General features: G+C 43.8%; 1 long non-coding RNA gene across 1 annotated transcript in view; it reads left to right on the top strand.

Annotated features, from left to right (window-relative positions):
* Positions 1 to 9,047: 9,047 nt before the first annotated feature.
* Positions 9,048 to 18,493, top strand: part of LOC132495070 (uncharacterized) — a 37,153-nt gene continuing 27,707 nt past the window's right edge. Inside the window, exons 1-3 of the long non-coding RNA XR_009533202.1 lie at positions 9,048 to 9,539; positions 13,785 to 13,896; positions 13,983 to 14,098. This is a non-coding gene — a long non-coding RNA (uncharacterized LOC132495070). The remainder of the gene's footprint in view (positions 9,540 to 13,784; positions 13,897 to 13,982; positions 14,099 to 18,493) is intronic.

Below are 18,493 nucleotides of genomic sequence, written 5' to 3'. Positions count from 1 at the left end.
TCAAGATCAGGCACATTCAAGGTGGTATGGCTGTAGACATACCCAGTCCAAATGCAAATCTTCCTGATTATCCCCAAATGTCTTCTTATAATTGGTTTGTTTGAATCGGGATCCAAACCAGGTGCACACTTGCATTTGGTCGTTATGTCTCTTCTGTTGCTTTAATCTAGAGGATCATTCTGCGGCACTAACCAGTGGGTTGCTCTTACCACCCATCCCTCTGTCCTAGGCTTCTGTGACTCTTTCCAAGTGTACTCTGAGACCCCTCTGGAGCAGTTCAGTTGACCAGACCAGAGTGACCACGATTTGAAGGTATCAGGCCTGTCATGGAACCAGAATCTCAGATTTTCAAAATTCCAGGTATGAGACCATGAGATTTGGGGAAATGTATGATGCAGTTTCTGTCCCTGGCTCCAGACAAGATACAGCTTCCACCTAGAGGAGGAAGAGGAGGAAGCTGGAGGAGAGAGAGAGAAGAGGGACCCCAGGATAGAAGCAGAAATGAGGGGGGAGCGCTCCACACACTGAGGGTCCAGGCAGAGGGGCTCTCTCTGCGGCTTGTGCTGAGTGGCTAGGCAGCCGCCCTCCTCGGGGTCCTCTGGTGAGCACTGCCCCTGTCTCTCCTCCTGTGTGTTCAGTGGAAGGGACGCCCATCGCTGCTGGGAGAACTTTGCAGTCAAAGGCCCACAACACAGGGAAGCTCCTTCATGGGGTTTGGGGCCCTGGCTACCTAGAGGGTTAGTGGTGCTTGGAAGGAAGCCCCTCACCCACCCCAAAACTGGCCAGCACCGAGTTGAGGTCATCCATGCAGCTGGGCCGGGTCACACAGGCCCTCTCCTACATCTTCGTACGGCTGCCTTGCCACTGGCATACTCTCGTGCTCCCTCTGAGAGTTCAGCCTTATGCTAGGCTGATTTCCCCTAGATGTGAAACTTTGATCCAAAGAATAGCATTTCTTACATGAGAGCAAAAAGTGCCTGGAGCCTGCGCTTTGTCCTCTAGTGCGGTACTGCAGCGTTAAGTGTGCCTCTGGACCTCTTGGGCCAGAGCTAGACATGCTGGTGAACAGAGTGGAGAGGTGTGAGCCAACACCCAGATGACAGCTGTGTCCCGGGCCTAGGCCATTCCAGAGCACTGGGCTGCCTTTCTGCTTGTGTCTGCGTGGAAATGTTCCTGCCGAGTGCATTTGGGGGACATTCATATCTTCTTTGATGACCCACTTAGCGCTCTTTGGGCTCTTGTCTTCCCTTTATTGGCTTTGGTGACCACGGCGCTGGGAGCACTCTGCTCTCAGTCGGGCTCCCCGGGGGACCCCAGACATTCTGACTGTAACCAGGACGGTGGGAACTTTGGGGGGATGCTGCTCTGCCGGCCCCCACATGTAGCACAGAGTTCCTGGCAGCTGGAATCTGGTCTGCATCTGATCCATTTTATCTGCGAAGTATTCAGAAAATTTCTCCCCCAAAGAACATGCTGACTCTCTGAAGGAGGGAGTGCAGGGTGGGTCGCTTGTTTGAAGACATTCTCGGTTTTGATGAGGCTTGTGCAGAGACCCAAGATAAGCCTCAGAACGTGAGCCAAGCGGGTGGGGAAAAGGCTCTCTAGTGACACTCAGCATCTTCCCCTGCCTTCCATTTTACATGTTTACCAATTGTGAAAGCAAATCCAGCTGTTGGGAGGAATTGCTTCCAGATGACATTATGGGAAAGGAAAACACACTTTATAAAAAAGCTGCAGAATAAAAAGCAGAACATGTACGCTCTGTGGGCCAGGATTTCATATGGACTATTTCCTGATATTGTGCAATAAGCCAGCTCCTGGGTAGTAATCAGAACAGTGCAAATGTTCCCTGTACGAGAGTAAGGAGACCAGAATTGGGATCAAACTTGGCAGAACTTGGGGAAAATCACTTGACCTCGCTGGGCCACCGTATTTGTCTCCTTTTGGAGAACTGCTTCCCACCTTCACCGGGGATCTTGTGAAAGCCTCGGAAAATATTTTCTGTATGCTGAGTAATGTAAGAGAAACTATGGGAAAGCAAGGACATTTTGCTTTTGAAAACGGGATGGGTTTCTCAGCCCCCCAGCACAGAAATTTGCTGTGTTGGCTTTCTCAAAGATTTTAGAAGCTCTCTAATGAGCTGGAATTAAAGTGTCCCTTTACTAATTTGGTTTTACAGGTCACTGGATAAAACCTACTTAGAGTGGTTTGGAAGAGGATTAGGACATTTGCATCTCTTCCAAGTTGACTTTCCAGGCAGGGTCAGTCAGCAGCTGGAGACTCCCTTGGCTAGGGGCCAGAGCTCTTTTGTAAGCTGCAAGTTTGCAAGGGCTTGTTGAGCACACTATAACTCTATTATCCAAGGAACAGAAAGTTTGCAAGGAAATAAAAATGTAAAAATGTAAACGTATAAAAGCACGACCTACGTTCCCAAGTTTGCCAGCCTAGAGAGAACGCCAGAAAGCCCAGCGCTGCAGTTACCCAGGGCAAAGGAAACAGCCAAGGCCCTTGAGTTACTCTTGTTCAACCCCTGTTGGGGCAGAGTGGACCTCAGTAGTTAGAGAATTGCCTTGAGCTCAGGAAGTCTCCTTAGACCAGCGCTGTAGCCACTAGCCATGTGTGGCCCTTAGAATTAAATAAAATTTAAAATTGTTTTTCACTCGCACCAGCCGCATTTCAAGGGCTCTGTAGCCACATGCAGCTTAGTAATTACAGTAAGGATAAAATGAACACTCACTCATTTACTCAACAAATATTTTCTTCACAGCAGTGAAGGAAGCATACAAAATCTCTGCCCTCGTGGAGTTTCTTTTCTGAAGGGCAGGATAAACAATAGACAATAAACATATCAGTTGTGGTCTCAGCAGGAAACAGATGATGCATTCAATTGAGTAACTGAGAAGAGTTTAATAAAGGGAGGACTTACCAAGATGTGGGCTGACTTCAAGGAAACCAGCAAGGAATGGTGCAGGACCCCAGAATTACCCACTGTGGGGAAGCACACCCACACCTAGCCTGGACGGGCCGAGAGGAGAGGCGATCACCAGAACCCAGTGAGAGCTGTGGGGAGGGGCTGTGACCTGGCCCAGAGAGGGCACAGGCGGGGAGTCCCCTGGGGCACAGAGCAGGGCGGAAAAGGGTGGAGAGGGAATCTGAAGGGGCAAACAGAGTATCTAGTAAAGGCAACAGGTGCAAGAGGAAGAGGAGCAGGTAAGAGGGATGAATTATGGGTCAGGGCAGCCACTAACACAGATCGCCTGAAGCACAGGGTGTCCTTCATTTGCTCTCCCACCAGCCCTCCATTTCCTGTTTTCTTATGACTAATTGTGTCCCCTCCTCCACGTCCATCTATCCTCTCTGTGATTCTTCTGCCACTTGTCCCATCCTCTCTGTGGCACCGTCACAAGTCCTTGGAGCCAAACCAGGGCAGCTCTGCTGAACCTTCGGTGAATCTCCATGCTCTGTTTATCTTAGGAGCACAGACAGGGCAATTTTTAAGTTTTCATTTTAAATAGGCTCTATTTTTTGAGAATAGTTTTCATTGTCCAGAAAAATTGAGAAAATAGCACAGAGAGTTCCCATATTATCCTCACCCGCCCCCCCAACAACTACCCCTATTATTACTCTCTTCTGTTAGCATGGCAATTTGTTACAATTAATGAACCAATAATGATTTTTTTTTTTTTTTTTTTTTGCGGTACGCGGGCCTCTCACTGTTGTGGCCTCTCCCGTTGCGGAGCACAGGCTCCGGACGCGCAGGCTCAGCGGCCCTGGCTCACGGGCCCAGCCGCTCCGCGGCACGTGGGATCCTCCCGGACCGGGGCACGAACCCGTGTCCCCTGCATCGGCAGGCGGACTCTCAACCCCTGTGCCACCAGGGAAGCCCATGATATATTATTAATTAAAGTCCATACTGTATTCTGATTTTCTTAGTTTTTGCCATCAACCCAAGATGTCTCCATGCCCACTCTGTACTCCCTAATCTGGCTACCTGTTTCCACACGTCTTCCTCCAAGTTTTCAAAAGCTAATAGAGAAAATCCTGAAACTGGGTGAGTTGTTCCAGTCTGAGGAGAGAACATCTGGAAGCACTAACAGTCACAAAGCAACCTACAGGTACAAGGGATTATCGACAGCCTCGACCCAGTCCTCAACCTCTGGGCACTCCCCTCCCTGAAGCCATCACATAGGGGTCCCTTCAGCCCTTCATCCAACTTCCCCTACTGTTAATAACTTACCTATCATGATACACTTATCAAAACTGAGAACCTAGCATTGACAGGGGACTATTAACTAGACTTTGTTCAGATTCCACCAGTTTTCCTGCTAATATAAGACTTTTTCTGTTCTAGAATCCAATCCAGGATACCACGTAGGATTTACTTGTCCTGTCTCCTTAATTTTCTCCAATCTGTGACAGCTTCTCAGGCTTCCCTTGTCTTTCACGACCTTGACACTTTGGAAGAGCATTGGTCAGGAGTTTTGTAGACTGTCTTTCAATTTGGGCTTGGGTTTGATGTTTTCTCATGACTAGACTGGGGTTATGAATATTTGGGAAGAAGACCCCAAAGGGGAAGTGCCTTTCTCATGACGTCGTATCAGGGGGCTCATGATATGAGCATGACATATTACAGACGATATGATCCTTGGTCACTTGGTTAAGGTGGTATCTGCCAGATTTTGCCACTATAAAGTTACTAATTTTCTTTTCCATAACCTTGTTACCAGTATGTCACTATATCCAGCCCACACTCAAGGGGAAAGAAATTAAGCTCCTTCTCTGGAGGAAGGAGTAGCAAACCTTTGTGGGTATATGTTAAACACACCACAGTAATTAATTAATATCTTTGGGTGCATGCGTTGAGGCTATACAAAGATCCTGTCTCTCCTTAAAGTTTCAACCACTACTTTTCACATTCCTCAGTGGATCCTGCCTACAGCAGTTACTACTATGGGGCTTTAAAGGTAATTTCTGATTTCCCTCGTTCCTTCCACAATTATAATTTGGAATCCTTCTGTAAGGACAGTTCGTCTCTTCTACTCATTTATTAATGAATTCAATCATTTATACCACTATGGACTCATGGGTCTTTATTTTTTCTTTGAGTTATAATCTAATAATATTATTATTAATTTTGTTGCTCAAATTGTTCCACTTTTGGACGTTAGGAGCTCTTTCAGATTTGCTCTTGTGTCCTTTTGGCATGCCCTCATCCTTTTTTGTGTTTTGCTTTGTTTTAAGTGGTACTTTACTTTCTGTGCCCCACAGTCTCTTTGTATTTTCAGCCCCAGCTACTCCAGCCATAGAATCTTCCATTTTTCCAGAGGGTGTTCCAGGGCATTTTAAATTTCCCTGCTGATATGCTAGTGGCTTTATTTAGGGCCTGCTGCTTTGCCGGGATCAGAATCCTTTCCTTACAGGCAACTCTCACAATGGTAAAGAGTCTGACAGAGTCATTGTCCCTACCCTGGCACGTAGTAGTTGGGCACACAGCTACGTAATCCTCAGTGTTCTCTTCCATAAAATGGGGAATAATCGCACTTCCTTATGGGGTTTGGGTGAGAATTAAACGAGAGGATGCATGTGAAGCTGTTCACTTGCCCGTCATAAGTATTCAATAAATATTTTTTATGATAATGAAGATGCTGCTGCTTCTGGTAGGGGCAGTCGGTTTTAAGGACGTGGACTCATGGCAGATGCCCAGCTATGTAACCTTAATAAAATTCTCTGTGCCTCAGTTTCTCATCTGTAAAATGGGGATAACAATAACCATCTCATAGAGTCTTTGTTGGATTAAATAATACACACAAAGCACTCAGAACTGGGCCTAGCCTATAGTAAGTACTTGTTAACTGTTAGCTATTATTGTTTTTGTAATTAGTATTATTAGAGAGTAAATCTCTGGCTCCTTTGGTGTTATCTTACCCATAGGTGGTAGGCCAAGAATTATGGTAGAAAAATTAAACTATGTACAAACTATGAAATGTAAAGGTAATAGGTGGTTAACATCATGCAGTTATAATCCTTAGAAGGAGTATAGCTGAATTCGAATTCATAACTATTTCAATCACAGTCATGCGCTGTTGACATTTTCTCCTCTGAGGTGTTCACAAATGGCTGAGACGGAATTACTCAATTCACACTCATCTCGCGATGATGCATTTGGCCCACATGGCCGGCGGCTTTGGGGAAACTCTTTGTGAATCCATCAGGGTTGAACATTAAAAAATGATAACTATGATCAGCCAATGCTGAGGGACCCATTTTGTGGAAAAAAGGAATGGAACCAACACAGTTAGTGACACAGTAATTAGGGCACACGGGAGACTGCTGACAATTTGGAGATATTTTCTTGGAGAAAATATCGAGTGACTTTTTTTTTGGGGGGGGAGGTCTTATTGATAAATAGGTTACAGTGAAATAGAGTGATAGTTTTTAGGGGACATTAGTAGATAATTAATTGGGCAATTTATTACTGCAGAGTGACAGGTGTGGCCCTCTCCTCTGAGCACATGAAGTCAAATATCCAAAGTTAATTCCTGCTCTGTCTGTGGGATACAGTGTCATGAAAACTCCTGCCCTCCTGCTGGAAACCCCAGTGAGTTTTCTTGTCAAGAACTGTTAGGATTTTCTCACTATTAGTGTTACAGTGCAGCTGAAGCTCTGCTCAAGGAAGAGTGTGGAGGTGTGATGCTGTGAGGGAAGGCCCACTGGCTCAGGCTGGACCCACAGGATTCCCTCCCCTTTCTCTCACCCGTCTCAGTCCCCCACTCCCAAGCCCAGCCTCCCTCATACCCTCGGGGCACTCCTTGATGCCAGGTGAGTTATTCACTGGATGAATGTTCCCTCAACTACAGCCATTTGTGAACAACCCTCATGATTTTGCTTTATCCACAAACCATATGGATTATGATTTAGTTAATATTTTTCTTTTAGAAAAACATAATGCCCAAGTTAGCCTCATCCTGACCAACAATATCTACGGAGCCACAAGTCTCTCATGACAATGAGGTCAGTGACCTCAGCCAATGGCTAGGTGGGGTCTCCCCTCTCAGTGAGGAAAAATCCACCGTGGCCTGGCTGGGAACAGGAGCGGAATGGACAAGGGCCTAGAGGAGAAACTGGGCTCTCTTCATGGAGGCAGTTTTCTCTAAATAAGAAGACACTGGCAGCAAGCCCTTCTAACACGAAGGGGCACATGTCTGTTCACCATTGACAAACATTAGGGTTCCTGAGGTCCAAGAGGGTGAAAGGCGAGGTGACTGAGAAGAGTGAGGGTGAAGGTTGTTGAATGCATCAGGGGTCTGCAGGGTGGAGGCAGGCACGTCGGGCCTATAAAGCCATCTCAGGGGCACTGTGGTAGGGGCTCACTATATGAGGTGGTGGCCCCTAGAGTCTGTTCCCGTGATTCTGCACTGCACGACTCTCTGCTTTGGTTATTGCCCAACTGTCAGGAAGATGGGGGTCTTTCTGGGTAAAGGCTTAAGGCTGACAAAGATGCCAAGCTGCAAACACTTGGATCCCATCAACATTAGCACAACTATTAGTAATAGTGTTTTTTTTTTTTTCTGGAGCATAACATACCAAAGGCTCTGAGGAATTCTGTAGTAAAACAACAAAGAAACAACGGGGTTTATTTGGCTTAACTGAATGTTTCCTAATCCTCAACTATATTTTCACTATCTTGACACCCAATCTTTGATTCATAACAAATCCCTCTTCTCAGATGGTAAGCTTTTAAAAAATGATGGTGAAATACAAGTATCCCAGTTAAAGACAATTTTGCAAGAATTTTGTGACAGTCCCACAGGTCCCTGGAGTCTCCTTCAGGGTATTGCTAAAACAGTGTTGGGAAATATAGCTTTCACTGTGGTCTTGCTGGAAGTTGGGGTTAAGCTATCCTGTTTTCTTTTCTCCTTAGATTGGGCCATAAATCTCAGAAGATATAATAGCTTACATTTGTATGGAATTTTATAGTTTACATCATCATGCATTACCTGTTTCTCCTCACAACAACCCTGAGGGTAGGGATTATTATTCCATTTTATAGATGAAGAAATGGTCTCAAAGAGCTTCAGTGACTCATTCAAGGCCTAAAACTAGCCTGAGGCAATGCCAGGGCTTAAGTCAATCTTTTTACTTCAGATCTGGCGAACTTCCTGTATTTCTAATTTTTTTTTCCCCCCTTGAGCACATCACTTTGTTTTTTGGTCACATCAGACTGTTGGCTCTAAACTCCTAGGGTTTGGGATTGTAATCCCCTCCCCCAATCTGAAATACTGTTTTCTAGTGAAGCCTTGAGGATCACCAGGGGAAGGTACTGACGATGGTTCTAGCACCTTGAGGGCCTGGAGGGCACCTGCAGGGGCGTCAAGGGGCTCAAATCCCCTTGAAGAGGCCCAGGACACAGGCGAGCTGGGCCTGACCTGGGCCTTTTGCTCCTTCACCTAAAATCTTTCCCACTCTCCACCATGCCTCAGGGCCGAGAGGGTCCAAACATTTTCTCTAAGGAGCTGCAATGTTGCCTCTTACTTCCCTGACCCTAAGGGAGGAGCCATTCGTGTGAAAACTTGATTAACCGAAAGAGCCTCCTCGAAACACCTTTGCTCGCCTTTAACCCGTTTGGCGGGTGTCACCGGCTCAGCGTTTGCCAATTCCGGGTCCAGAAGCGCCGAGACACAGGCGGCCAGCGCGGCCAGGGCCTCAAGTGTCACGGCTTCTAGCTCCCTGGGGAGGGAAGGGGGTCTTCACCTCCGCCGGGTGCCCCGTTCCCCGCAGGGCGCGGGGGAGGGAAGAAGGAAGCAGGGAAGAGAAGGAGGGGGAGGGGACATGGCAAAGAGAGAGGGAGGGGAGGGTAAGAAGGGAGAGGGAGGGAGGAAGAGTGGGAAGAGAGTGGGGGCTGGGAGAGAGGGAGAGCCGGAAGGGGAGGGGAGAGGTGGAGGCGGAGCGGAGGTGGGGGAGGGAACGCGAGCCACGGCGGGGCGGGACTCGGGGCTCGGGGCGGGGGTTTCTGGCCACGCCCCCCGTCTGCGCCCCCGGAATTCTGGCCGGGCCCAAGGAAGTCGTACAAGGAGGCTGGTGATCGCTTGGCTACGTCGAGGGGAGCGCCGACTCCTGTTTCCCGCACGTCCCCGGGCGGCTTGGGGGACAGCTGGGGCGTCGCGGCCCGGGGAAGGGAGCGGAAGTCAGCGTCGAAGCCGCGGAAGGAGGGGCGGCTGGCGGAGGCCCCGCAGCCCTTGAGGCCGGTTCAGCTGCACTAGTGCCCGAACGCGGGTGTGAGGCTGGAGTGTGGCCGCGCGGTGCTTTCTGTAGAAGGCATTGGCCAAGAGCGTACTTAGCTTCTGGTGCTCGTCTGAATGGCGGGAGTCTGATGGCCCGGGGTTCAGTGTGACTCCTCCGATTCCCCAACCAACCTCTCCAAGGGGCTCCCATATGTGAGAATGAGGTCTGCATCTCTGTGGTCCTCAAGTGGGAAACTGTCAGAAGAAGTGCGGGGGAAACTTCCAGGTTAAGGTGTGTGAATGCGAGCATGTACCGAGGTATGTGAGCCGGAGTGTGCATCCATGAAGAAGAATGTCTTTGTTCCAGGAACCCCTCTCCCCAAACTTACACCGAGTGGTGGGGTGAAAGCGAGGCAGTGTATCCGAAGTAAAAAAGCCAGGAGGTCCCCTGGCAAGCCCTGTCTTCCAGTAGGACCGAAGTGCTGAGCATCTTTGAAGAATGGTCCAGACACCTTGTCTTCCTTCCTGTCCTCCCCGTGGTGATCTCCTGGGAATCCTATCATTGAATAGTCATGTTTATTGCATTTGTTTTCCCCCCAGGTAACAAGGTCATACTTTAGTTTCTGCTAACACTTGATTGGATGTCTCCCCTTATTCTTTGACTCCCCTGGGCTTTTGGACACCTCATAGAAGGCAGTGCTGAGTCCAGCTCTAGAGAAAGACTTTGATTGAATCTCACCTCCACCACTAACTAGCTCTATGCTTTGAGGCAAATTACTTAATCTCCCTGCACTGCAGTTTCCACCACTGTGAAATGGAGATAATAATAATACCTTACAAGGTTGACTGGAGGATTCAATGAAATGATTCATGTAGAGTTTATCTAGTCTTATCTGTCAGAGCCATGAGCCCCCTTTCTCCTCAGCCACCCTGGGTATCCCCTCTTATGCACCCCATTATTTTGCCACCTAATCCATTAAGCAGGGGGTTGCTTGACATGTTTTCTTTGTGTACATATAGGTGGATTGTTTCCTCAACCTGCTTTTTAACTTCTTTAAACATACTGTCATTTCTATGTATACTCTGACACCAATTTGATACATTTCACATAGCTTGTGTTCAATAAATGTGGATTGAATAATTAATAAAATTTCTCTGATACCTAGAGAGAGATTTTTCTAGAAAATTTGAAGTTATGAAAAAGGAAAACTCTTCATGGGGCAGGGTAAATAGAAAAAACTTAATAGATGAAGTTATCTTGTTAGGTTAGGACCATAAAAAGGTATCATTATAGTAATTTAAATTATATAAAGAAAACTGTAAAAAAGACAATTGGAAGTGAACATGACAAAGTATAGAGTTGATGCCCTGCTGGAGTAGAATTATGAGTGGTTTTTTTCTCCTGCTTTATACTTTTTAGTCCTTTCCATACTTTTCAAAGTATGTATTACTGTGTTACTTAGGAAAAGTACTTTATATAATTTAGGTTATAAAAATGATCATATTTTGGATACTTAGAGATGGAGGGAAAAAAAATCCTGAGAATAAAGCAATAGTTTTCTTTTCTTCTTTTTCAGACTAGTGAATCTTTTCTGATTCATGCTAGAAAATCAACTTATTAGTTTGAAGTATAAAGACATCTCCTTTTCAGTGACCAGAATACTTGTCTTGCTTGTTTAGGAACTTCCCCTGAAGGATCAAGATCCAAGGCAGGGAATGAAAATCATAGAAGGGTTCATATTAAATCCAGAGTCAAGGCAAAATGGTCTTAATGGTTATTTCAACCAAGCTGTAGCAGTCTAGTGAATTTTGACCTTTCCAGTGATTTTCTTTTTTGGCTTAGAGATGCACCAGTGCCATTCTGCTTGTATTACTGTAACATTTTTTTTTAATTAAAAATGCTTTATTGCTAAAAAATGCTAACCATCATCTGAGCCTTCAGTGATCATAGTCTTTTGCGGTAGTAACATCAAAAATCACTGATCACAGGGCCTCCCTGGTGGCGCAGTGGTTAAGAGTCCGCCTGCCGATGCAGGGGATACGGGTTCGTGCCCCGGTCTGGGAGGATCCCATATGCCGCGGAGCGGCTGGGCCCGTGAGCCATGGCCGCTGGGCCTGCGCATCCGGAGCCTGTGCTCCGCAACGGGAGAGGCCACAACAGTGAGAGGCCCGCATACCGCAAAAAGAAAAAAAAAAAAAAATCACTGATCACAGATCACCATGACAAATATAATAAAAATGGAAAACTTTGAAATATTGCGAGAACTACCAAAATGGCACCCAAAGACATGAAGTGAGTGAGCAAATGCTGTTGGAAAACACTTTTTTTTTAAAATTTCAAATTTGCAATTTATTTCAAACAGAGTTACCTTCTGTTTTTATTGAAAATGAGGACAACAGCTTGATTTATTTGCACAGTTATTCTTTCATTCAACAAAAATTTACTAAGCACCTACCAAATGCCACACCCTGTGCTGATGCTGGGAATACCAGTCAAGACCTTGTCCTTATCTTCCAGGAGGTTAGGGTCTCATTGATGGACATGCATATATAAATAATGATGTTATAGAGAATTATCACAGGAGCTTTGATATGTCCATGAGTAGGCAAACTTACAGCAGCCAGTGGGACACGAAGGAGTAGCCCGTTGTAGTGAGGCAAGAGCACAGTGAGAAGGAGACAGGAAAAGCTTCATAGAAAACTAGTTATCTGGGCTGATTACAAATCTTTAGCTTATAAGTGGGTAGTCCTTCCTGATGTGAAACTATTATTTTTTGCATACTTTGCCCTAATTATATTATTATATTCTCTGATACATTAAGGGTATGCTTTGTGATTCCTTACTTGATAGGGGCAGTGAGTTTATAGTGGTCAAGTCCTATTCCACCATATTCCAAGGACTGGCCAAAATTTAAAAATATATAAGTCCTTTTATTAGATATGATTGAGGCTTAGAAAACACCTTAAACCTTAAACTTTTTATTTTTACTTAAAGTGTATACATTCTTTCCCCAGTCTTTAGGTGTTGGGCTCACTGTGGGTCCTCTGATTAAACTTACTCATAGTTTTTTCTTGCGTTAGTCCCACTTTTTAAAAAAATAAATAAATTTATTTATTTATTTATTTATTTATTTATTTTTGGCTGCATTGGGTCCTTGCTGCTGTGCGTGGGCTTTCTCTAGTTGTGGTGAGCGGGGGCTAATCTTTATTGCAGTGCGCAGGCTTTTCGTTGCAGTGGCTTCTCTTGTGGAACATGGGCTCTAGATGCACGGGCTTCAGTAGTTGTGACCCACGGGCTTAGTTGCTCTGCAGCATGTGGGATCTTTCCCGGCAAGGGCTCGAACCCATGTCCCCTGAATTGGCAGGCAGATTCTTAACCACTGTGCCACCAGGGAAGCCCTAGTCCCACTGTTGATTCATTGTGTTTAGGATTTCCAGCTTCTGTTTTTCTGTAGTGGAGAGAGAACATAAAGACACTTGTAAAACAATTACAAGTGGGGAGTTTTTTAGGCTTTACAATTTTTTTCCTCATCTTTTACCATTTTCTAGCTCACAACTAATTTGACATCAATTTTTATTATTTATTTTTTAGTGACCTGCCTTTATAGAGTCTTTACAGAAATCATTCAACTTCATTTTTATATCATTTTTCATGTCCGGTTTATTTATTTGTTTTGAGTTTTTTCTTTTGCACTCATTTCATTATTTTATGTAATAGACATCAACACATTTTAGAATGAATAACTGATTCTAAGGATGCAATTCAACTGTTCTGTAATGTTTCATTTTAAAAATGTTAGTCATGGGGCTTCCCTGGTGGCGCAGTGGTTGAGAGTCCGCCCGCCGATGCAGGGGACACGGGTTCATGCCCCTGTCTGGGAAGATCCCACGTGCCGCGGAGCGGCTGGGCCCGTGAGCCATGGCTGCTGAGCCTGCGCGTCCGTTCAGGCTGAGCCTGTGCTCCACAACGGAAGAAGCCGCAACAGTGAGAGGCCCGTGTACCGCAAAAAAAAAAAAAAAAAAAAAAATATTAGTCATGACCCAGTGAATTTATTTCAACCCAGTAAATTGATATGAAGACCTACAGTTTGAAAAATACTGTTTTAAAGAATAGTCACCTAGCATTCAGTGCACCTGGCATCAGTGGGGGTTAGAGAGGGATAGAGAGTGAAGGTTAATCCAGTTAGTTAAGCAGTGTTTCATTAAGAGGGCTTCTACTATATTAAAATTTTGTTGGATTAAATTTCTGGGTCAACCACCAGGGTTTGGAAATCTCCTTGCACTCAAGTTTTGGATGTGTGGCTTGAGTTTTAAAGAAACCTGGCCTTGATCTAAAACTCTCAAGCTTAGAGTTAGTGCTAATGGCCTACAGAGTTCATGTTATATAGTTAACCAACCATAACTGAGCCATTTTAAGGCCATTTTTATTATATCGTTTTCTACGGATAGAACAAGGAAGTTAATTGATAAAATGTCTAAGCTAATATAAGAAAACAGTTTTCCTAGTTTGTGACAATATCTGGGCTTCTAAGAACCTCCATTTAAGTCCTGTATTCTTTCCAGGGACACAGCACTTGAAAGATATTTGATGGTACCAGAAAAGGATATGGCAAGCAAGAATATTTAAGTTGAAGTCAAGACCTTCCTTCTTGGTGGAGCTTCCCAGATAAAAAAGGTATTGGGGGCTATCCTGCCAGAGAGCATAGTAAAGACAGATGGGTATTTTCCTGGGTTGATAAATGTATTTACCCTGATCTGCAGGACTAGCTCTCAGAAGTTTACTCCTTTTCAAAATGCCTGTTGTTCACGGAAGATGTGGCCAGGGAAAGATGGACCATCTTTGGCAAAATATCTGGGAATACCTGCCTGCAACTCAGGTACCTCTATCCCCTTTTAAATGAGGGCACACAGTGTGATGTTCTTCATTTTTGAGGTTGTTAGGCCTGGAACCTTAGGTTTGGTGTGGAGATTGCTTGGAAATAGGGCTTGTAAGGGATATTCATCTCCAGTGATCAGGAGACTCCTGTTTGTTCTCCAGGACCCTCACTGCTAAATCCTGTGTATCTGGGGAACCATGCTAGTAACCAGAAAGTTGTTTGGTGATCTCAGAATCACTTGAGAGAAGTGGATGGTCTTATGGGTTGAATTGTGTCCCCTCCAAATCCAGATGTTGAAGTTCTAGCTCCTTGTACCTTGGAATGTGATCTTATTTGGAAATAGAGTCATTCATTGCAGATGTAATTGATTAAGAGTAGGGTGGCCCATAATCCACTATAACTGGCATTCTTATAAATAGGGATGGCAGAAAACTTAAGTTGTTATCAACATAAAATATACTGTTATAGATGTAAGTTGTTATATGTAAGCCTCATGGTAACCACAAAACAAAAAACCTATAGTAAGTACACAAAAGAGAAAGAGAATGGAATATAAGCATACCACTAAAGCAAGTCATCAAACGACAAAGTAAGAGAGCAAGAGAAGAAAGGAACAGACAGGGACTACAAAAACAGCCAGAAAACAATTAACAAAATGGCAATAAGCACATACCTATCAGTAATTACTTTAAATATCTATATAACTGGACTATATTCTCCAATCAAAAGACATAGAGTGGCTGACAACCTATATGCTGTCTACAAAAGATTCACTTTAAATGTAAGGACACACAGACTGAAAGTGAAGGGATGGAATAGTCTGTGCAAATGGAAACCAAAAGAAAGCTGGAGTCGCTATACTTATATCAGACAAAATAGACTTTAAAACAAAGACTAAAAGACAAAGAAGGGCATTACATAATGATAAAGGAGTAAATCCAACAAGAATTTATAACACTTGTAAATGTTTATGCACCAGCATAGGAGAACCTAAATATATATAGCAAATATTAACAAATCTAAAAGGAGAAATAGATAGCAATACAATAATAGTAGGGGTCTTTAATAACCCACTTAAATCAATGGATAGATCATCCAGACAAAAAATCAATAAGGCAACATTGGTCTTAAATGACATGTTAGACCAAATGGACTTAACAGATATTTACAGAACATTCCATCCAAAAGCAACAGAATATATTCTTCTCATGTGCGTATACATTCTTCTCTATCTATTTTTCAAGATAGATAATATGTTAGGTCACAGAATAAGTCAATAAATTTAAGAGGATTGAAATCATATCAAGCATCTTTTCTGACCACAATGATATAAAACTAGAAATTGATTTTATGAAGAAAACTGGATAATTCACAAATATGTGGAGATTAAGCAACATGCTGCTGAACAACAAATGGAGCAAAGAAGAAATCTAAAGAATAATTTTAAAATCCCTGAGACAGATGAAAATTAGGAATGTAACATATCAAAATTTATAGGATGCAGCAAAAATAGTTCTAAGAGGGAAGTTCATAGCAATTAATACCTACCTCAAGAAAAAATAAAAGTCTTAAATAAACAACCTAATTTTACACCTCAAGGAACTAGAATAAGAAGAACAAATGAAGCCCAAAGCTAGTAGTAGGAAGAAAATAAGATTAGAGTGAAAATAAATAAGAGACTAAAAAAAAGGAAAAAAAAAGTAGAAAAAATCAATGAAACTAAGACCTGGTTCTTTAAAAAGATAAACAATGTTGACAAACCTTTAGCTAGACTCACCAAGAAAAAAAGAGAGAGGACTCAAATAAATAAATCATAAATGAAAGAGGAGATGTTAAACTGGTGCCACAGAAATGCAAAGGATCATAAGAGACTACTATGAACAATTATACACTAACAAATTGGACAGCCTAGAAGAAATGGGTAAATTCCCAGAAACATACAACCTACTAAGACTGAACCTTGATGAAATAAAAAGTCTGAACAGACCAATTACTGGTAAGGAGTAATCAAAATTCTCCCAACAAACAGAAGTCCAAGACTGGACAGCTTCATTGGTGAATTCTACCAAGGATTCAAAGAATTAATACCAATCCTTCTCAAATTCTTTCAAAAATAGAAGAGGAGGAACTCTTCCAAGCTCATTTTACGAGGCCAGCATTACCCTGATACCAAAACCAGGATTAAGGATGCCACAAGAAAGGAAAATTACAGGCCAATATACTTGATGAACATAGATGCAAAAATCCTCAACAAAATATTAGCAAACTGAATTCAATAATATGTTAAAAGGATCATATGCCATGATAAAGGGGGATTTATTCCAGGGATCCACAAATCAGTCAATGTGATACACCACATTAACACAATGAAGGATAGAAATCATATGATCATCCCATTGAAGGAAAGCATTTGACAAATTCAACATCCGTTTATGATAAAAACTCTCAACAAAGTGGGTATAGAGGGAATGTACCTCAACATAGTAAAGGCCATATATGACAGGCCCACAGCTAACATCATACTTCATGGTGAAAAGCTGAAAGCTTCTCCTCTAAGATCAGGAACAAGACAAGTGTGTCCACTCTTGCCACTTTTTAGTCAACATAATACTGGAAGTCCTAGCCAGAGCAATTAGGCAAACAAAACAAAACAAAACCCAAATTGGAAAGGAAGAAATAAAAATGTCACTATTTGCAGATGACATGATATTACATCTACCTTCTTCTGTTTATATGTTCTTTTTTCTGATAGGTCAATGCCATGTATCATATCTCAATTTTCTTTGCCATACTCCAGTTATGTCTTACAGTACACCTGGGTTGCTCCTGCCAAGCATTTACACGTACTACCCAGACTATTCGGTTTTAGTTAAGGGAAGAATCAGCTGCAGGCTGCTGATTAAAAGAGACAAATGAACACACCAAAAAAAAAAGCAGATTTGTGACCCCTGCCTCTCGAAATTTTGATTTGTAAGTTTATGGTGGGACCCAAGGATAATCATGTTAAATAAGCATCGTAGGTGCTGTTAACCTCACTGATTATCTGTTGATTTGTGCTAGATTCTTTCTTAGAGCATAATCTAAATTCCAGGTTCTGGAGACACCCAGCTTGGTCCAACCTTGGTAAGTTGTACTCTTAGCTTTAAGGACTTAGGCATTCCCCACCTAAGAGTTCAGAAGAAGAGTGGGTATCCAAGCCAGTCCAATTTGTTCATTCATTCATTCAACACATTTTTGAGCATCTGATATGAACTAAATACTGTTCTAGGGTCTGGAGATACATCAATAATACAAATAGACACAAATCCCTTACATGCTAGCTGGGAGTAAACAGTCAACAAATCAATAAATACACTAGGTGAGCACTGCTATAGACAAATACAAGCAGTGTAGAAGGATTGTGAATGCAGAGGGTCTGCGGGCATTACAATTTTCAAAGGGGTGTCCTGGGTAGGCCTCACTGACAACATGACTTAGGTGGGCCATGTGGTTCTCCAGAAGAAGACTGTCCCAAGCAGAGGGGACAGCCAGTACAAAGTCCCTGGTCAGAAGCTGAGCACACCTGTCCTGTTAACAGAAACAGGAGGCCAGTGTGGCTGGAGTGGAGTACGAAAGGGAGGGAGGTGGTAGAGGCTGAGGTCAGAGGTTACAGGGGAGTCAGATCATGTCCTTACAGGGCATTGCAAGGCCATCAGCTTTTACTCCAGTGAGATGGGAATCAATTGGAAGATTCTGAGCAGACATGATCTGACTTATATATACATATATATATATATATTTTTTTTTTTTTTTTTTTTTTTTTTTTTTGCGGTACGTGGGCCTCTCACTGTTGTGGTCTCTCCCGTTGCGGAGCACAGGTTCCGGATGCGCAGGCTCAGTGGCCATGGCTCACGGGCCCAGCCGCTCTGTGGCATGTGGGATCTTCCTGGACCGGGGCACGAACCCATGTCCCCTGCATTGGCAGGCGGACTCTCAACCACTGCGCCACCAGGGAAGCCCTGACTTATATTTTTAAAGTATCGTTCAGGCTGCGGTAGGAGGGACAGGAGCAGAAGCAGGGAGGACCAGTTAGGAGATGACTCCAGTAATGCAGATGAAATGTTGATGATTGGCAATAGGGTAGTAGCAGCAGAGACGCTGAGAGGTGTTAGATGTTGGATAAAATTTGAAGGTAGAGCCATTTTCTGACAGATTGGATGTGAACGTTGGAGAAGACAGATGTCAAGGAGGACTCTAATCAGGGTGAACCTTACAATTCTTGCTTGGAATGCTGAACAGAAGCATCTCCAAATGAGGAAGCACATGGCAGGCATCCTATGCCCATGAGGAGAGTCAAACTGTGGGTGGCAGGGCAGAGTGGCAGAAAGAAATGGTCCTGAGGGCAGTGCTGAGACT

The sequence above is a fragment of the Mesoplodon densirostris genome, chromosome 8 (genome assembly GCF_025265405.1).
Source record: "Mesoplodon densirostris isolate mMesDen1 chromosome 8, mMesDen1 primary haplotype, whole genome shotgun sequence".
Classification (NCBI taxonomy): Eukaryota; Metazoa; Chordata; class Mammalia; order Artiodactyla; family Ziphiidae; genus Mesoplodon; species Mesoplodon densirostris.
Note: the sequence above shows the minus strand (reverse complement) of the source record. Positions and strands in the feature narration are given on the sequence as shown.